Below are 19,022 nucleotides of genomic sequence, written 5' to 3' on the forward strand. Positions count from 1 at the left end.
AAATATTCCTCTCCAACTAAGAGGTGCTTCACAAACTTTCTATAGAAGTAAAATTTTGACAAAGATTTTTGTAGAAATAAAAATTTGATAAAATATTCTATAAAAATAAAATTTTGATAAAATTTTCTATACAAATAAAATTTTGATAACAATGCTATAGAAATTAAATTTTGACAACATTTGCTATAGAAATAAAAGTTTTAAAAATTTTCTATAGAAATAACAAGTAAGGAAAGTCTAAAGTCGGGCGGGGCCGACTATATTATACCCTGCACCACTTTGTAGATATAAATTTTCGATACCATAGCACATCCGTCAAATATGTTGGGTGCTTTATTTAAAGGTTTGTCCCACATACATACATATAAATATCACTCGATCTGGACAGAATTTGATAGACTTCTACAAATTCTATAGACTCAAAATTTAAGTGGGCTAATGCACTAGGGTGGAACACCATGTTCGTAAAAAATATGGGAAAGATTTAAATCTGAAGCAATGTAAAGGAAACTACGCAAAAGTTTATTTTTGATTTATCGCTCGATATATATGTATTAGAAGTTTAGGAAAATAAGAGCCATTTTTACAACTTTTCGACTAAACAGTGGCGATTTTACAAGGAAAATGTTGGTATTTTGACCATTTTTGTCGAAATCAGAAAAACATATATATGGGAACTATATCTAAATCTGAACTGATTTCAACCAAATTTGGCACGCATAGCAACAATGCTAATTCTACTCCCTGTGCAAAATTTCAACTAAATCGGAGTTAAAAATTGGCCTCTGTGGGCATATGAGTGTAAATCGGGCGAAAGCTATATATGGGAGATATATCTAAATCTGAACCGATTTCAACCGTATTGGGCACGCATAGCTACAATGCTAATTCTACTCCCTGTGCAAAATTTCAACTAAATCGAAGCAAAAAATTGGCCTCTGTGGTCATATGAGTGTAAATCGGGCGAAAGCTATATATGGGAGCTATATCTAAATCTGAACCGATTTCAACCAAATTTGGCACGTATAGCTACAATGCTAATTCTACTACCTGTGCAAAATTTCAACCAAATTGGGGTAAAACTCTGACTTCTGGGACCGTATTAGTCCATATCGGGCGAAAGATATATATGGGAGCTATATCTAAATCTGAACCGATTTCAATAAAATTTGGCACACATGACTATAGTACTAATTGTTCTTCTTGTGCAAAATTTTAAGCAAATTAGGGTAAAACTCTGGCTTCTGGGGCCATATAAGTCCATATCGGGCGAAATATATATATGGGAGCTATATCTAAATCTGAACCGATTTCCAAAATCAATAGGTATCTATTCTGAGCCAAAACACATACTTGTGCCAAATTTTAAGTCGATTGGACTAAAACTGCGACCTAGACTTTGATTACAAAAATGTGTTCACGGACAGACGGACAGACGGACATCGCTATATCGACTCAGGAGCTCACCCTGAGCATTTTTGCCAAAGACACCATGTGTCTATCTCGTCTCCTTCTGGGTGTTGCAAACATATGCACTAACTTATAATACCCTGTTCCACAGTGTGGAGCAGGGTATAAAAAGTTGACACAATTTTCTATAGAAGTAAAATTTTGACAAAATTTTCTATAGAAATAAAATTGGGACAAAATTTTCTATAAAAATAAATCTTCTACAGAAATAAAATGTTGACAAAATGTTCTATAGAAATAGGAGAATAGAAACCAACAATAACAAACAAAACGAAATAAAATAAAATTTTGACACAATTTTCTATAGAATTAAATTTTTGACAAAATTTCCTATAGCAATAAAATTTTGACAAAGTTTTCTATTGAAATAAAATTTTGACAAAGTTTTCTATTGAAATAAAATTTTGACAAAGTTTGCTATTCAAATAAAATGTTGACAAAATTTTCTATAGAAATAAAATTTTGACAAAATTTTCTATAAAAATAAAATTTTGAGAAAATTTTCTGTAGAAGTAAAATTTTGACAACATTTTCTATTGAAATGAAATTTTGACATTATTTTCTATAGAAATACTTTTTTGACAAAATTTTCAAAAAAAATTAAATTTTAACAAAATTTTCTATAGAAATAAAATTTTGAGAAATTTTTCTATAGAAGTAAAATTTTTACAACATTTTCTATAGAAATAAAATTTTGACAAAATTTTCTATAGAAATACCTTTTTGACAAAATTTTCAAAAAAATAAAATTTTAACAAAATTTTCTCAAATTTTAACAAAATTTTGAGAAAATTTTCTAAGGATATAAAATGTTGACAAAACTTTCTATAGAAATAGAATTTTGAGAAAATTTTCTTATAGAAATAACATTTTGACAAAATAATTCTTGTTTGGATTTTCTCCAAATTTTGGTAGATTAGTTTTGGTATAACTTTCGGAAGAAAAAAATCCGCAATTTTTATTGCAAAACACACATCGATTGCAACAATTGACGAGCTAACAGACTTGCTGAAGTCCTTACCTATTAAAGAATTCGATATTGTAAGATTGTTTTTATTTTTCATAGAATAAAATTTGAACACATACAATAATTATATGAATTTTTTTCTTTGGGAATTTTTCGTGGGGAAAAATTTCGAAATTTTGGGATCTCTTTCAAAAAAAAAAAAATCTGGCAACCGTGCTTCTGACTGGAAGAGTGTTATAAATTGCCCGTGTGGCATCACTGGTTTAAACTTCAATATCTCTGTATTATTCATTGATCGCTCGGTAAATCAACTTATTTCTTATTCTCACCATTGCACTAACCTCTCTCAATGCTCTTCTTTATCAGATGGATATTAAAAATATGTACCTACGACTATTATATACTTAGGCGTTATCTATGTGTACAAACGACGAACGGCATATGTACATCGTGTATAGTAAAGTTAACATATCAATTCATTCATACATTCATTGGAGGTGATTCCAAATTCTTGGAAATTCACGACGGAAGCTTTCGAAGTTTATTGCAATCTTGATACCAGCTAACGACAGCTCTATTCCATCCTTAACCAGAAAACTTGTCGAGAATTTTTTTTATCAAATAATATAGAAATTATGAGCAGTATCTTAATCCCCCTCAGGATTAATGATGCAGTAGCTCGTAAAGAATGAGCAATGGTGGTGTTTGAATATAAACAAGGACATCTTTTCTAATATTATTATTTCATCAAATAAAAACCCCCACAATGTTACCAACATTTAAAAATTTTGTCCCGGGAACCGAACAACTTATTGTTTTCAATTGGATCATCAAATTAAAGTTTGTTGTTGTTTTTGTCTGTCGAGCTGAATCGAAAGCGATACAAGAACCTTTTGATAAACCTCTGATGGTCATTTTATGCAGAACCAGCTAATTTTAAAATCAAATGATAATGAAAGAAAATCACAAATATGTAACTGGGTAACAGATTTATGAAAAGCGGTAAGGAAGTGCAGTTTCGTATGCGAGAATGTTGCAAAGAATCATGTAATCGTGTTATACACTCCGCAGTTCAGCAGATCAGCTTGTCTCAAGAAGTTTTAAAATTTTTGACACAACGTCCAATGTGTTTGATTAAGTAAAAAGCCGTAAAAAAAAGCCAAAAAAGCAAAATTTACTCAGAAGCAAAAAATGTTACATGGGCTTCTCATAGGACGGAAGGTGTCTTCTGATTTCGCATTAGTTCTTCAGATGTATTGCTATTTCAGTATTTCGGATTTCATTAAAAAAGAAAAAAAATAAGGGAAAAACTTACAAGTCTAACTCTAGAAGAGCAAGTCTATCTTTAGAAGAGGAAGTCTATCTCTAGAAGAGCATCCCAGCAAAAAAATTTGTGAGTTCTTCTCCAGACACAACTTTAAAAGAACTTCCAAAAGTGCTATTTCGGATTTCATTAAAAAAGAAAAAAAATAAGGGAAAAACTTACAAGTCTAACTCTAGAAGAGCAAGTCTATCTTTAGAAGAGGAAGTCTATCTCTAGAAGAGCATCCCAGCAAAAAAATTTGTGAGTTCTTCTCCAGACACAACTTTAAAAGAACTTCCAAAAGTGCTCTCCCAAAGATGTTCTTTTTTGAGTCAATTTTTTATAACCCGCTTTTTTCATATTTTTAATGGGAAATTTATATTTATTTGTTTCAAATTGGTTACAAACTTATTAAGCATTAATAAAATGGTACAAACTTTTTAAATTTAGCCGAAAAAAATGTTAAATCCTTTCTAGAAAAATTGCGAATTTTTGAAAATATTTGATGATAAACGTTCCAGATAAGCGTTATAATGTATTAAAAATCATAAAAAATCTTAAACATTATTTATTTGTCAAAATATCACAAAAATTCTTAATTAATAAACGTTCCAGATAAGCGATATAATGTATTAAAAATCATAAAAAATTTTAAACATTATTTATTTGTCAAAATATCACAAAAATTCTTAATTCACATCCAAAACACTGAATTCACCTCACACCTTAAGAAGTAATGCAAATTCAGTGCAGCGGCTGTTGAAATGTTGGACATCCGTCCTATGACAAGCCCATGTTAGATTCATCGCTTCTGCATCAATTTGGCACCACTTCCGGATCCAAAAAAGAACATTTTCACTACTTTTTTGGCGACGCTTTTTTTGCTGGGATGTCTATCTCTACACTGTTAGAAAAATATGTTTTTCATATGTTCCGATATAAACAAAATGTGTTTCGGGCACAATTTTTAAACACAATATATTTAAGTGCAAACATGTAATGTTCCTAAACTAACACAAAATGTTTGGGACACATATGTTAATATGTTAGAATATATTATGTTTGGGGCATGAATGTTTCATAAAAATAATATGCGTGAATGTAAACATATATAAATTTACAAATTTCGAATAAACATATATAAAGGGTGATTTGTTAAGAGCTTGATAACTTTTTTTTAAAAAAAAACGCATAAAATTTGCAAAATCTCATCGGTTCTTTATTTGAAACGTTAGATTGGTCCATGACATTTACTTTTTGAAGATAATTTCATTTAAATGTTGACCGCGGCTGCGTCTTAGGTGGTCCATTCGGAAAGTCCAATTTTGGGCAACTTTTTCGAGCATTTCGGCCGGAATAGCCCGAATTTCTTCGGAAATGTTGTCTTCCAAAGCTGGAATAGTTGCTGGCTTATTTCTGTAGACTTTAGACTTGACGTAGCCCCACAAAAAATAGTCTAAAGGCGTCAAATCGCATGATCTTGGTGGCCAACTTACCGGTCCATTTCTTGAGATGAATTGTTCTCCGAAGTTTTCCCTCAAAATGGCCATAGAATCGCGAGCTGTGTGGCATGTAGCGCCATCTTGTTGAAACCACATGTCAACCAAGTTCAGTTCTTCCATTTTTGGCAACAAAAAGTTTGTTAGCATCGAACGATAGCGATCGCCATTCACCGTAACGTTGCGTCCAACAGCATCTTTGAAAAAATACGGTCCAATGATTCCACCAGCGTACAAACCACACCAAACAGTGCATTTTTCGGGATGCATGGGCAGTTCTTGAACGGCTTCTGGTTGCTCTTCACTCCAAATGCGGCAATTTTGCTTATTTACGTAGCCATTCAACCAGAAATGAGCCTCATCGCTGAACAAAATTTGTCGATAAAAAAGCGGATTTTCTGCCAACTTTTCTAGGGCCCATTCACTGAAAATTCGACGTTGTGGCAGATCGTTCGGCTATTCATGATGAAATGTCAAAGCATACTGAGCATCTTTCTCTTTGACACCATGTCTGAAATCCCACGTGATCTGTCAAATACTAATGCATGAAAATCCTAACCTCAAAAGAATCACCCTTTATGTTGTGATACTTTATTCAGAGAGCGACAGAGAGAGAGAGTTAGTATAGAGAAAGAAATAGAGATGGAAACCGGGAGGTCTGAATAAAAAGATATCAACATAACACAGCGAGAGAATGAAATGAGAGCAATTTCTGTGAAACCGCTTGTATGTTGTTTCGGAAAACTGTTTTATAATATGGCCAAAAATATGGTATGCTTAAGTCTAAATATTATTTAATTTGAATAGTAGATTGAGTATTCGGAATAAAGAGAATAGACATTCGGAATCAAGAAAATAGACATTTGTATTACAGAAAAAGATGCGAAGAACTCAAAAATTTCGTGGAAGTTAAAAATATGTGAGGGAATGAACACAATCTTCTTTGGGGAATTATTCCAAGCATATACTATTTTTGGACTCAAAATGCTTCCAAACATATAATATGCTCACATAAAACAAACATATTAATGTTTCGGCGGTATCCAATAATATATGTGCTTCCTGCAAAATATGTTTGGAACATATGTTAGAGAAGCGATTTTTTTGAGGGTGTAGAAGCGCAATTTTGGATGTACTTTAAAAGTAATGACATAAGAAGAACTTCCAAATCTTTTTGCTGAGAAGTCAATGCCGTTCAGCGGTATTCATATATACCCAGTAAAAAAAAATTCTTTTAAAGCGCATCCATTTCTTTTAAATCGCATCGAATTTTTCAACTTTTGGACAAGTCCACAAACATTTCTTCTAAAGCGGATCGTGGGATCCCCCAGTAAAAAAAAATTCTTTTAAAGCGCATCCATTTCTTTTAAATCGCATCGAATTTTTCAACTTTTGGACAAGTCCACAAACATTTCTTCTAAAGCGGATCGTGGGATCCCCCAATGATTTTTTTCCACAGGCGATGTAGTTCTCTTGGACAAGTATTAGAAAGTACGCAATTAGGCTATATTTTTAATTTTATTAATAATAAAATTAAAAAAATAACAATAATAATAAAAAATATATTTCATTCCCGCTGGGATTTGAACCTGTGCAGTTTGACTTTTTCGCTTCCATGGAAGTTCTTTTGAGGAAGTTTTGCAAATTACGAGAATTTTTAATTTTTTTTGTTGATTTTTAATGGAAAAAATATAATTACAAGAAAATATATACCGAAAATTAAATAATAATCTATAACATAAAAAATATTTTTTTTTTTAGAAAAATATTTGATAAAAAAATTGTCGCTGGTGAGATTTGAACCTGCGTTTCTTAATTTTCCGTTCATACTAATAAAGAACATCTCGAGAAGCAGTTATAATGTTATTCCTTGGTTTCGTATTACGATCATATCACAAACATTTGAATTGAGGTTTCGACGCTTTGTGTTCAATAGCGTTTGTGGCTGAGTGCGCTAAGGCGTTTTATTATGGTACCAACAAACCCTTGGTCGGAGCGAAAAAGTTTTTAAAATTGTAAAAATTCGATAATAGGAAAATAACAGTGTCATAAAAAATATTGATGAAAATACAAAGTGAAATTGGTGAAAAAAAAAACATTTTTTTTCGTTTTTTATATATCTTCATACAAATTAACTTACAAGGCACAACTTCTAAAGCAATGCAATGGATGCAAAAAGGGAGTACTTCCGACCTATGACAACGCATGTAAAATTCATTGAAGATGATCCAAGTTTGCACTACTTCCGGATCACAAATTGGGGATCTAAACTACTTTTTTGGAAACTTTTTTTTTGCTTAGTAGCTTAAGCACCGGGCATTATACATACAGAGGACCTGTCCTTCAAGTATTGAAAAAATTCACTTACCTGCAAGGTAGTTCTAGCGATAAAAAAACTAGCGACAAAAAAATTACATTTTATTGACAAACATGTTACATGGTCACCATACAAAAATAACATTTTGCTCTTGAAACATGTTTGAGGTGATCATATTCCTTCTCTGCGTGTAGGATTTAACTGCCACTTAACAGAAAGAAACAAGTATATACGGCCGTAAGTTCGGCCAGGCCGAAGCTTATGTACCCTCCATCATGGATTGCGTAGAAACTTCTTCTAAACACTGCCATCCACAATCGAATTACTTAAGTTGCGGTAACGCTTGCCGATGGCAAGGTATCTTAAAACCTACTAACACCATCTTTTAAATTGTATGTAAGTCCATACGTGGTATATATTAAATCAAAAAAGATCGATCCAATACGTATATAATTCAGTTTGACAAAGTAGACATAAAATTTTGAAAAAATTTTCTACAGAAATAAAATTTTAACAAAATTTTCTATAGAAATAAACTTTTGACAAAATTTTCTACAGAAATAAAAACTTGGTAGATTATTTTTGGCTCGATATTTTTGAACCGAATAAAATTTTAACAAAATTTTCTCTAGAAATAAAATTTTGACAAAATTTTCTATAGAAATTAAATTTTGGTAGATTATTTTTGGCTCTAGTGGCAACCATGATTATGAACCGATATGGACCAATTTTTGTGTGATTGGACCAATTTTGGTATGGTTGCTAGCGACCATATACTAACACCACGTTCCTAATTTGAACCGGATCGGATGAATTTTGCTCCTCCAAGAGGCTCCGGAGGTCAAATCTGGAGAACGTTTTATATGGGGGCTATATATAATTATGGACCGATATGGACCAATTCTGGCACGGTTGTTAAAGATCATACACTAACACCATGTTCCAAATTACAACCGGATTGGATGAAATTTGCTTCTCTTTGAGGCTCCGCAAGCCAAATCTGGGGATCGGTTTATATGGGGGCTATATATAATTATGGACCGATGTGAACCAATTTTTGCATGGTTGTTAGAGACCATATATCAACACCATGTACCAAATTTCAGCCGGATCGGTTGAAATTTTCTTCTCTTTGAGGCTCCGCAAGCCAAATCTGGGGATCGGTTTATATGGGGGCTATATATAAATATGGACCGATGTGAACCAATTTTTGCATGGTTGTTAGAGACCATATGGCAACACCATGTACCAAATTTCAGCCGGATCGGATGATATATGCTTCTCTTAGAGGCTCCACAAGCCAAATCTGGGGATCGGTTTATATGGAGCTATATATAATTAAGGACCGATATGGACCAATTTTTGCATGGTTGTTAGAGACCATATACCAACATCATGTACCAAATTTCAGCCGGATCGGATGAAATTTTCTTCTCTTTGAGGCTCCGCAAGCCAAATCGGGGGATCGGTTTATATGGGGGCTATATATAATTATGGACCGATTTCGACCAATTTTTGCATGATTGTTAGAGACCATGTACCAAATTTCTGCCGGATCGGATGAAATTTTCTTCTCTTTGAGGCTCCGCAAGCTAAATCTGGGGATCGGTTTATATGGGGGCTATATATAATTATGGACCGATGTGAACCAATTTTTGCATGGTTGTTAGAGACCATATACCAACACCATGTACCAAATTTCAGCCGGATCGGATGAAATTTGCTTCTCTTTTAGGCTCCGCAAGCCAAATCTGGGGATCGGTTTATATGGGGCTATATATAATTAAGGACCGATATGGACCAATTTTTGCATGGTTGTTAGAGACCATATACCAACATCATGTACCAAATTTCAGCCGGATCGGATGAAATATGCTTCTGTTAGAGGCTCCACAAGCCAAATCTGAGGGTCCCTTTATATGGGGGCTATACGTAAAAGTGGACCGATATGGTCCATTTTCAATACCATCCGACCTACATCGATAACAATTACTTGTGCCAAGTTTCAAGTCGATAGCTTGTTTCGTTCGGAAGTTAGCGTGATTTCAACAGACAGACGGACGGACATGCTTAGATCGACTCAGAATTTCACCACGACCCAGAATATATATACTTTATGGGGTCTTAGAGCAATATTTCGATGTGTTACAAACGGAATGACAAAGTTAATATACCCCCATCCTATGATGGAGGGTATAAAAATGGAAATGTCTTCTATGCGATTAACTTTAACTGAGAATTGTTCAGCAGTTAAGTTCCTAACCGGCATATGGAATACATGTGGGCATGATAACAGATGAGTCAATACTACGGAGGTAAAATGGAGGTAAATCATGTATTTGTTTAAACTGAATTTTTCCATTTCAAAAAGAAAACCTTTTTCAACTTGTAAAATTTATTTTTATTCGGGTTTGTTATCTTATTTTTTTTTTTTTGTCTCAAAGAATAGCTTTATATAAAACTGCGTATAATCCACCGAATAAAACCATATAAAAATTATTGTATTCATTTAAGTCCATACCATTTAGAACATGATGAACTATTCTGGGTTTTCGACAAAAGTTTGAATTAAACGCAAACGCATTTTGTAGAAACGCTACAAACCTGTGAATATTAGATCTTCAAAATCTGATTTTTAATTTCGCATTTTTGTATTATAAACGTAAAAAAAAAGAGTTCTTACAACAAATATATATGGTTTACACTTACACGTTTATAACATATTACACTTGCAACACCTTTTTTTTTTGAAATGCTTGAATACACACATTAATTTCTACCGCTTTGAGACTTTAGGCATCTTCGCCATATGCTAAAAGAAACACCACTAACGAATAAGTAATCACATCAACTCAATAAGCAAGCGGAAAGATGCGTTTATTAAGCCGTAGCAACCGCCAAGAAGTTGAGAACTATAAATGCGATAAAAAGGAAACCACTGCTAACTTTTATTAGCCTCATCCATTGCCAAACAGGTAGAACTACATATTACAGTGTTCGAGATTTGCTTGGCTCCTTGCTTGGCGATTTTATTTTTCAATTTTATTCCAATCAAATGTTCAATAATTAAAAAAAAAAAACGATTTCTTTCTGGGTGAATGTATTTTGACCAAGCTTAATGGGTATAGGATGGGCCTTTTTAGCAGACATAAGGTATCAATACTCAAAAAATTTTACTTGGGTCCAAAGATTACGATCTTGATATCAAATCGAGCATCTAGTTTCTTAGCTATGGCCACACAGGAAAAAATATCACCAACATATTTCATTTCATTTATTAAACAAATAGTAATACAAAGCCTTTCATAGGCCAATACATATATTACTTAGTACGAATACCTGAATGTCAGAAATATACTTATGATAATTTAAATTAAACGATTTATGTAAAAATAAGTACAAAATATTTACATATCTTTTGTTTTTCCATTTTTTAATCATTTTCCGTAGTACTAGTAGTTTATCTGATCGGCTCCCCAGCCTAACTATAAATTTTCAGCTTTTGGAAATATAAAATAAATTTATATTAGTCCCTGTACGAGGTAGACAAATACAAATAAAGAATAATAATATCGGAATTAATAAGGTAAGTTCGAATCTATATACTGCATAAGTTTCAAACGAAAGGAGTTATTACACTGGGAAAATATCCGCAATTCAAGCGGCAACCCATTTCAACAACGCACAATTCTCACTAAGAAAGACCTAGCAAAAATGCTTCTCATAATGCGGGGAACAACCAATTGTGGGTTTCTTGACGAACGCGAAAAGGAGAAGAAAGAACGTAAAGTCAACGGACTAGAAGAATATATAACCTTATGAAATAAAATAAGATTTCGATAGTCAACAAAATTACGGAAAGAGAGGCCAAGGAAACTCCTCACGTAGCCAGAAATCGAATCCCTCCTTCGAACATTGTAAGCAAAGCGAACAATCACATTCACTATGCGCCTGAGCTTCGTAAAAAGTCGTGCAGAGCACCCTGAGATAACCTCAAGGCCGTAAAGAACTTGAGACATCAAGATCGAATGTGCCAATTTAAGCCTGACATAGAGAGGCAAATATAAATACGATGAATAAATTCTGCGTAAAGTAGACCAAATCCTTCCAGACAGTGCATCAATATGGAACTGGAACGAAAGCTCAGAGTCGAGCACGACACCCAAACAACGGTGTCTATCAACAAACTCAATCCTCTCATTCCCAAGGAGCAATTGCGGCAATTGGGAGTGACTCCTGTTAGACCTAATCATCAAGGCCTTCGTCTTAGCCACATTCACAACCAAATCATTAACCAAAACCCAGCGCATAAATTGATCTAAACCAGCATTAATCTCACCCTCAAAGTTCCCAGCCAAAGAACCAAAATCACTAAATAGTAAGAAAACGTCATCCGCAAAAACGAACGTCCTACACAAACTCGAATTCGTGTAACAATGGACATCATTCACATACAAGAGTGGTCCTAAAACCGATCCCTGAGGTAAACCAGAAGACAGTGGAAGAAAGCCAGATTCAGAACCATTTAAAGCAACAAATTGTTCCCTATGCCTTAAATATGAATAAATCAACCTACAAGCCGATAACGAAAAACTAAATTGACTACCAAGTTTAGCAATCAATCTTGCATAACTCACAGAGTCAAAGGCCTTAGACAGGTCAAGAGACACAAGGGTACTCAAACGACCATTGTTAATATCCGAACGGGCATGATCAGTCAATGATAACAACAAATGGGTCGTATTTAGACCCTACACAGAAAAAAATATCACCAAAATATTTCCAATTAAAAAGTTAATTGAAGTTGAATGTTTTTTTAATTAATAAATTAATTGATACAATTAACTTTTTAATCAAGATAGAAACATTAAGTTAATTAAGTCAATGATTGAAAATTTTAAAATTTTAATGAAAGAATTAATTGATACAATTAACGTTTTAATCAAATTCGGAAGACTAAGTCAGTTAAAAAACAAGTGATGAACATTTCTTAATCCAAATAAAAACTCTAAGCCAATTCAGAAAGTAATTGAAAATAGTTACCATTTTAAATAAAAAAATAATTGGGGTTTGCATTCAAAATCAATTAAATTTTTAATTGAATCAATTAAAAAATTAATTGAAAATTGCTATGACATCAATTATTTTTTTAATCAAGAATTTTTTCTATGCCCAATTAAAACTGTGATTGATACTATCATTTTCGTGATTGAAGACATTTCAATTAAAAAATTAATTGGATCAATTAATTTCGTGATTGAATCAGTTTTTTTTTTTTTTTTGTAGTAAAAAGTTAATTGAAGTTGAAAACATAATGAATTTTTTAATCAAAATAAAAATAAAGTCTACTAAGACATTTTAATTGAAGAAAAATATATTTCGAATTAAAAAACTTATTTATTCGAAAAAAATTAGATTAACATCAAATCAAAAGAAAAATCCGAAAAATTCAGAAGAAAGTATAAACTCTAGCAAAAGTCCAAGAAAATTATTTTATATAATTGAAAAATAATTATAGTAAGAGAAAAAAAGGTTTGCCTAACATCGAAAAAGCCAATACGAGCAGTGTTGCCAGTATTGAGGATTTTTCCCCAAATAGGGAATCTTTTTTGGTGGATGGGGACGAATTTGTTGAGTTGGGGACTTGGGAATTGGTGGGAATTTTCAAAAAAAAAAAAAACTAAGGGATTATTGCAAATATTCAAAATATAAAACAAAACCTTTCCTCCTCTTTATCCCACGGCATTCATTTGGATGCCCAAGAACTAATTTACAATTTACTCTGCTTGCCTAAGAAATTTTTCTACTGTTGTGAAGTTATTTGTAGGACTCGGCTGAAAGTGATGTCCCCAATTTTTATTTGTCGAGCATAAGATAAAAATTTGATGACTCGTTCTACCTATAATTAATTCTGATGAGGGCTTGTATCGGATGATGTTTTGAACATCCCTCTCCTGGTTTTTTGTTTTGAAATCTTCATATTATTATAACTCGCAAACTGGCATAACAAAAACAGCATATTTCTAAATCATTGCGGATTTTCTACAGCAGTGCTTATTCCTTTACTTTTTTTTCACAATAAAAAAAATTGTCGAAAATTGAAATTGGGGATTTTTGCGGGGAATTTTTGGGGACAATAGTGTCCCAATTTGGGGACAAGAGCCAGGAAAATACTGGCAACACCGAACACGAGTCAGTGCAAAGTACGACACGTAGCTAAACATAATATCTCTCTCATACTACACAATTTATTTACTTTGAACCATTTTATTTTAAATACCCCTAATTTTATATTATTCATTGAATACTAAATTGACTTAAACCATGTTTTTATTGAGTCAGTAATTTACAATATTAAAAATCCTACATAATTATAAATAAACAAAAATAATTGATATCCTCATTTAAAAACATAATTGAAATTTTCGACCAAAATCAATTAAAATTTTAATTCAAAAGGCCGGGAAAAAATCAAATAATTGTTTAATGAAGTAACATATATTTTTTATTTCTAATTAATTCAGGGATTAATACTATAATTTTTGTGATTGAAGAAATTTCAATTAAAAAATTAATTGATTGAATCAAATTTAATTTAAAAATCCCCAATAACTTTTTGGATAATTTTTTATGAACAAAATAAATAAAATACTAATTAATCTATGGACATATAAATTCATGGAGCAGTATGTTTTACAGACAAAGCCATCACACCCATTCTCCGTGAAGCGCCGTATTGAGATGGCCTTTACTATGGTAATGCTCCAAACGCAACAGTCCAGTAGGTTTGGATTTGGAGATTTTTAAGCCTGAAACCTCTTGTTCAAGCCATTTTTGGTTTACGCGTCCTACATGCAATGACGCTGCTGAGTCCTGTTGGAATGTCTATGATCTGCGACCGAAATGTTTATCTGCCCAGGGCTTTAATACTATATTTAGATCATTTTCCCGATAACATTCCGCATTTGTTTTGACCCCAACGGGTTGATGAAGCAGGAAGCGACCATGTACACATAGAAAAAAATTTCACGAAAAATTTTCCAACTAAAATTTTAATTGAGTTTTAAAAACTATTCAATTAAAAATTTAATTGAATCAACAAATTTTTTAATTGAAACAAAAATCAATCACCAAAAATAATAGTATCAATTAATTATACCCTGCTCCACACTGTGGAACAGGGTATTATAAGTTAGTGCAACACCCAGAAGGAGACGAGATAGACACATGGTGTCTTTGGCAAAAATGCTCAGGGTGGGCTCCTGAGTCGATATAGCCATGTCCGTCTGTCCGTGAACACATTTTTGTAATCAAAGTCTAGGTCGCAATTTTAGTCCAATCGACTTCAAATTTGGCACAAGTATGTGATTTGCATCAGAATAGATCCCTATTGATTTTGGAAGAAATCGGTTCAGATTTAGATAGAGCTCCCATATATATATTTCGCCCGATATGGACTTATATGGCCCCAGAAGCCAGAGTTTTACCCTAATTTTCTTAAAATTTTGCACAAGAAGAACAATTAGTACTATAGACAAGTGTGCCAAATTTTATTGAAATCGGTTCAGATTTAGATATAGCTCCCATATATATCTTTCGCCCGATATGGACTAATACGGTCCCAGAAGCCAGAGTTTTACCCCAAATTGGTTTTGCACAGGGAGAAGAATTAGCGTTGTAGCTATGCGTGCCAAATTTGGTTGAAATCGGTTCAGATTTAGATATAGCTCCCATATATAGCTTTCGCCCGATTTACACTCATATGACCACAGAGGCCAATTTTTTGCTCCGATTTAGTTGAAATTTTGCACAGGAAGTAGAATTAGCATTGTAGCTATGCGTGCAAAATTTGGTTGAAATCGGTTCAGATTTAGATATAGCTCCCATATATAGCTTTCGCCCGATTTAAACTCATATGACCACAGAGGCCAATTTTTAACTCCGATTTAGTTGAAATATTGCACAGGGAGTATAATTAGCATTGTTGCTATGCGTGCCAAATTTGGTTGAAATCGGTTCAGATTTAGATATAGCTCCCATATATATGTTTTTCTGATTTCGACAAAAATGGTCAAAATACCAACATTTTCCTTGTAAAATCGCCACTGCTTAGTCGAAAAGTTGTAAAAATGACTCTAATTTTCCTAAACTTCTAATACATATATATCGAGCGATAAATCATAAATAAACTTTTTCGAAGTTTCCTTAAAATTGCTTCAGATTTAAACGTTTCCCATATTTTTTTACTAAAATTGTGTTCCACCCTAGTGCGTTAGACAACTTAAATTTTGAGTCTATAGATTTTGTAAAAGTCTATCAAATTCTGTCCAGATCGAATGATATTTAATTGTATGTATTTGGGACAAACCTTTATATATAGCCCCCAACACATTTGAGGGATGTGATATGATATCGAAAATGTAGATCTACAAAGTGGTGCAGGGTATAATATAGTCGGCCCCGCCCGACTTTAGATTTTCCTTACTTGTTTTTTAATTGGATTAATTAATTTTTTAATTGACCTTCAATTAATTTTTTGATTGATACTATCATTTCTGTGGTTGTTGAAGACACTTCAATTAAAAAATTAATTGGATCAATTAATTTCGTGATTGAATCAGAAAAAAAAATTTGTGTGTGCAGTCCACAATCTTACCATCGGCGGGATATGAATTCTGGTGGCCAATCGAAGGTGTACATTTTCACCTGAAATCTTTGGCAAATAAACCCGATCATTTTGTTTGCTTACAAACTGCTGAAATAGCAATCACTTCTCATCGGAAAAAACCAAACTCGATAACTGACCACTTTCACGCAAACGAAGCAACACAATGGCTCTTCCACCCTAACTTTTATTTGTGCTTCGGTGAGTTCTTGTGTTGCATCACTTCTCACGAGCAAGTTGTCGACCATTGGGGCGAGGATTTCGATCAAATCTAGCCTTCAATTTTCGGAGCATTTTTGGTGTTGTTATCGTTTTATTTTTTTTTCGTCCACTTTTTGAACGCGATGGAACACTTTGGAAGCCACCGTGTTGCAACGGTTAGCACGCCCGCTTTGCATACATACGGTCGTGGGCTCAACCCCAATGTCAATGTTTAATTTAATGAAATATGCCATAAACTTCGTAGATATTTATTTAGAGGCCTCAACGAATGGCGATAGCAAACCTTAAAACCTTTTTACCAGCTGTGCAATGAGCGATCACAAATTGATGTCAGATTCCCTCGGTCGCTTTGGTTTATTTCTGATAGTTGTTGTTTGTCTGAACGATGCTTAGCGGGAGGGATCCCATAGCCGGCCGGTTGATCGTGTCGTGTCGTATATTCATTCGTTCGTATGTATAATTGTAGATGTGTTAGCGACTGCTTGGTCTGTTGCCACTTTGTCTACCATATCTCATTTTGTAGGTTGCCTGAGAGATTAATGAATGATTAAGAGGGGACAGAGAGTTAGACGGGGAAATCGGTCTCGCCGTACAAACATATATGTAGCAGGTAATAGCCAGATAGCTAGACAGCCCCAGCAGTAATGATTTTCATTTTGATACGTCAAATATGTTGTCCGAAACGTGTTTGGCGTATTCTCTCAGGTGTTTGATAAAGGGTTGTCTCATACGTGTTACAGAGACTTTAATTCGCTCCCAGCAAAAAAAAGAGCTTCCGAAAAAGTAGTTTGGATCCCCAATTTGTGATCCGGAAGTAGTGCAAACTTGGATAATATCCAATGAATTTTACATGGGCTTGTCGTAGGACGGAAGTTCTCCATTTTTGGATCCTTTGCATTGCTTTAGAAGTTGTGCCTTGGAAGTTCATTTGGATGAAGAAGTTTAAAAAAAATGAAATAACAAACAAAAATTTATGTTGGCACTATTACAGAACGCCTTTGAACACTCGGCCACAAACGCCATTGAACATGATGCATCAAAACGTCTATTCAAATGTTTGTGCTATGAACCTAATATGACACTACGGCATGACATTCTAACTACTTCCTCAGATGTCCTTTATCATTATGAATGATAAAATAAAGTTCGTTGGTTCAAATATCACCAGCAGCAATATTTTTATTAAATATTTTTCTAAATTATTATTATTTTTTTTTTTTTTTGTATGTTACACATCGTTATATTTTTGTATAAATATATTTTTGCCATTACAAATCAACAAAAAAGTAAAAATTATCGTAATCAGTGTTACCGTTGTGCGACTTTAGTCGCATTTTGCAAACTTTCTGACGTCATGCGACTTTTTTCGACCAAACAGAAAAATGTGTGTTCAGTGGTGGATACTGAGTGTTTCAAAACTTCTCCAAGTATTTCACTGCAATGTGAATCGCCGTTTGAACTCGGCTATAAAAAGGAGTTCACTTGTCATAGAAGCACTCGTTTATAAGAGAAAGGAAATCACGTAGAGTATCATAATGGACACCTAACCTACGCTGTGCTCTGGTTTGTTCAGTCGTTGTTTTATTGTATACCATTTGAACCACTAGACCCGTTCTAGTACCAAATAATTTTTGATAATTATCACAAATTTTTACACTAATAGAAAATATTGCGTTCCATAAACAGAGGGTGACAAAATGAAACGGAAACGTTGACAAAAACCAAAACGGAATGTTCACGATTTCGTCTTTCGTCAAGAAAATTCTTAAAATAATCGTTAGACGTTGTTATACCAACTTCGCCGGTGCACCCACAAAAATTAATAGAGAAAAGTTTACTTGATTCAAGCCGTAGCGGTGTCAAAAATACGGTAAGTACGGTTTTTGTAAATACAAGTGCGAAATTATTAATTCAATCCCGAAAATATTAAGTACGGATTTCTTCATTTTAGAAATTTTCAATCGCGTTTGTGCTTCCTTTAAGTACGGAAAGTGCTTGATTCAAGCTTAATGGAGTTCTATTTAATCCTAATCTGTACTTGATTCAATCCGCATTTAAGTTTATATTAAACCCAATTAGCGCTTAACTTGAGCCAAAACGAACTTGTTTTAAGCGGAATTGAGACTTGGATCGATCGTTTTTATTCTTGAATATAATCCCACTATGCTTGATTTAATCCCGAACCGTATTCGATGTTATTTTATATGAGCTTGATTTTAGTGTGACTTTTACTAATCATGTACCCATTGAATATATATATTCAATTTTTTCCATGAAACTTCAAAATATGTCTTATTAAACATTATTTTTATACCCTCCACCATAGGATGGGGGTATATTAACTTTATCATTCCGTTTGTAACACATCGAAATATTGCTCTAAGACCCCATAAAATATATACAGTATGTCAAGAAAGTGTTTTGACAATAGGATAAAACTTATGTTTTGTTCCAAAATTAAATATAATTTAATTTTAAAAAATATTTTATTATGTATTTTGCAAAGTATACATATTTTATTTTTCTCAAAACGAATTAACAACTCGATTTTTACTTCAATTATTTCTGGAATTTGAAAT

The 19,022-nt window shown here is 33.2% G+C and overlaps 1 protein-coding gene across 3 annotated transcripts in view; it reads right to left on the minus strand.

Annotated features, from left to right (window-relative positions):
• ImpL2 (Ecdysone-inducible gene L2) overlaps positions 1 to 19,022 on the minus strand; it is a 114,244-nt gene that overhangs the window by 18,576 nt on the left and 76,646 nt on the right. Inside the window, exon 1 of one of the 3 annotated variants that reach the window (XM_075304085.1) lies at positions 10,266 to 10,460. The exons of the other annotated variants lie outside the window; for them this stretch is intronic. The gene's annotated coding sequence lies outside the window, so the exon portion shown is untranslated. Of the gene's footprint in view, positions 1 to 10,265; positions 10,461 to 19,022 lie in introns of those variants that run through there. 3 annotated transcript variants of the gene reach the window in all.

This window comes from Haematobia irritans, chromosome 4 (assembly GCF_050003625.1).
Source record: "Haematobia irritans isolate KBUSLIRL chromosome 4, ASM5000362v1, whole genome shotgun sequence".
Classification (NCBI taxonomy): Eukaryota; Metazoa; Arthropoda; class Insecta; order Diptera; family Muscidae; genus Haematobia; species Haematobia irritans.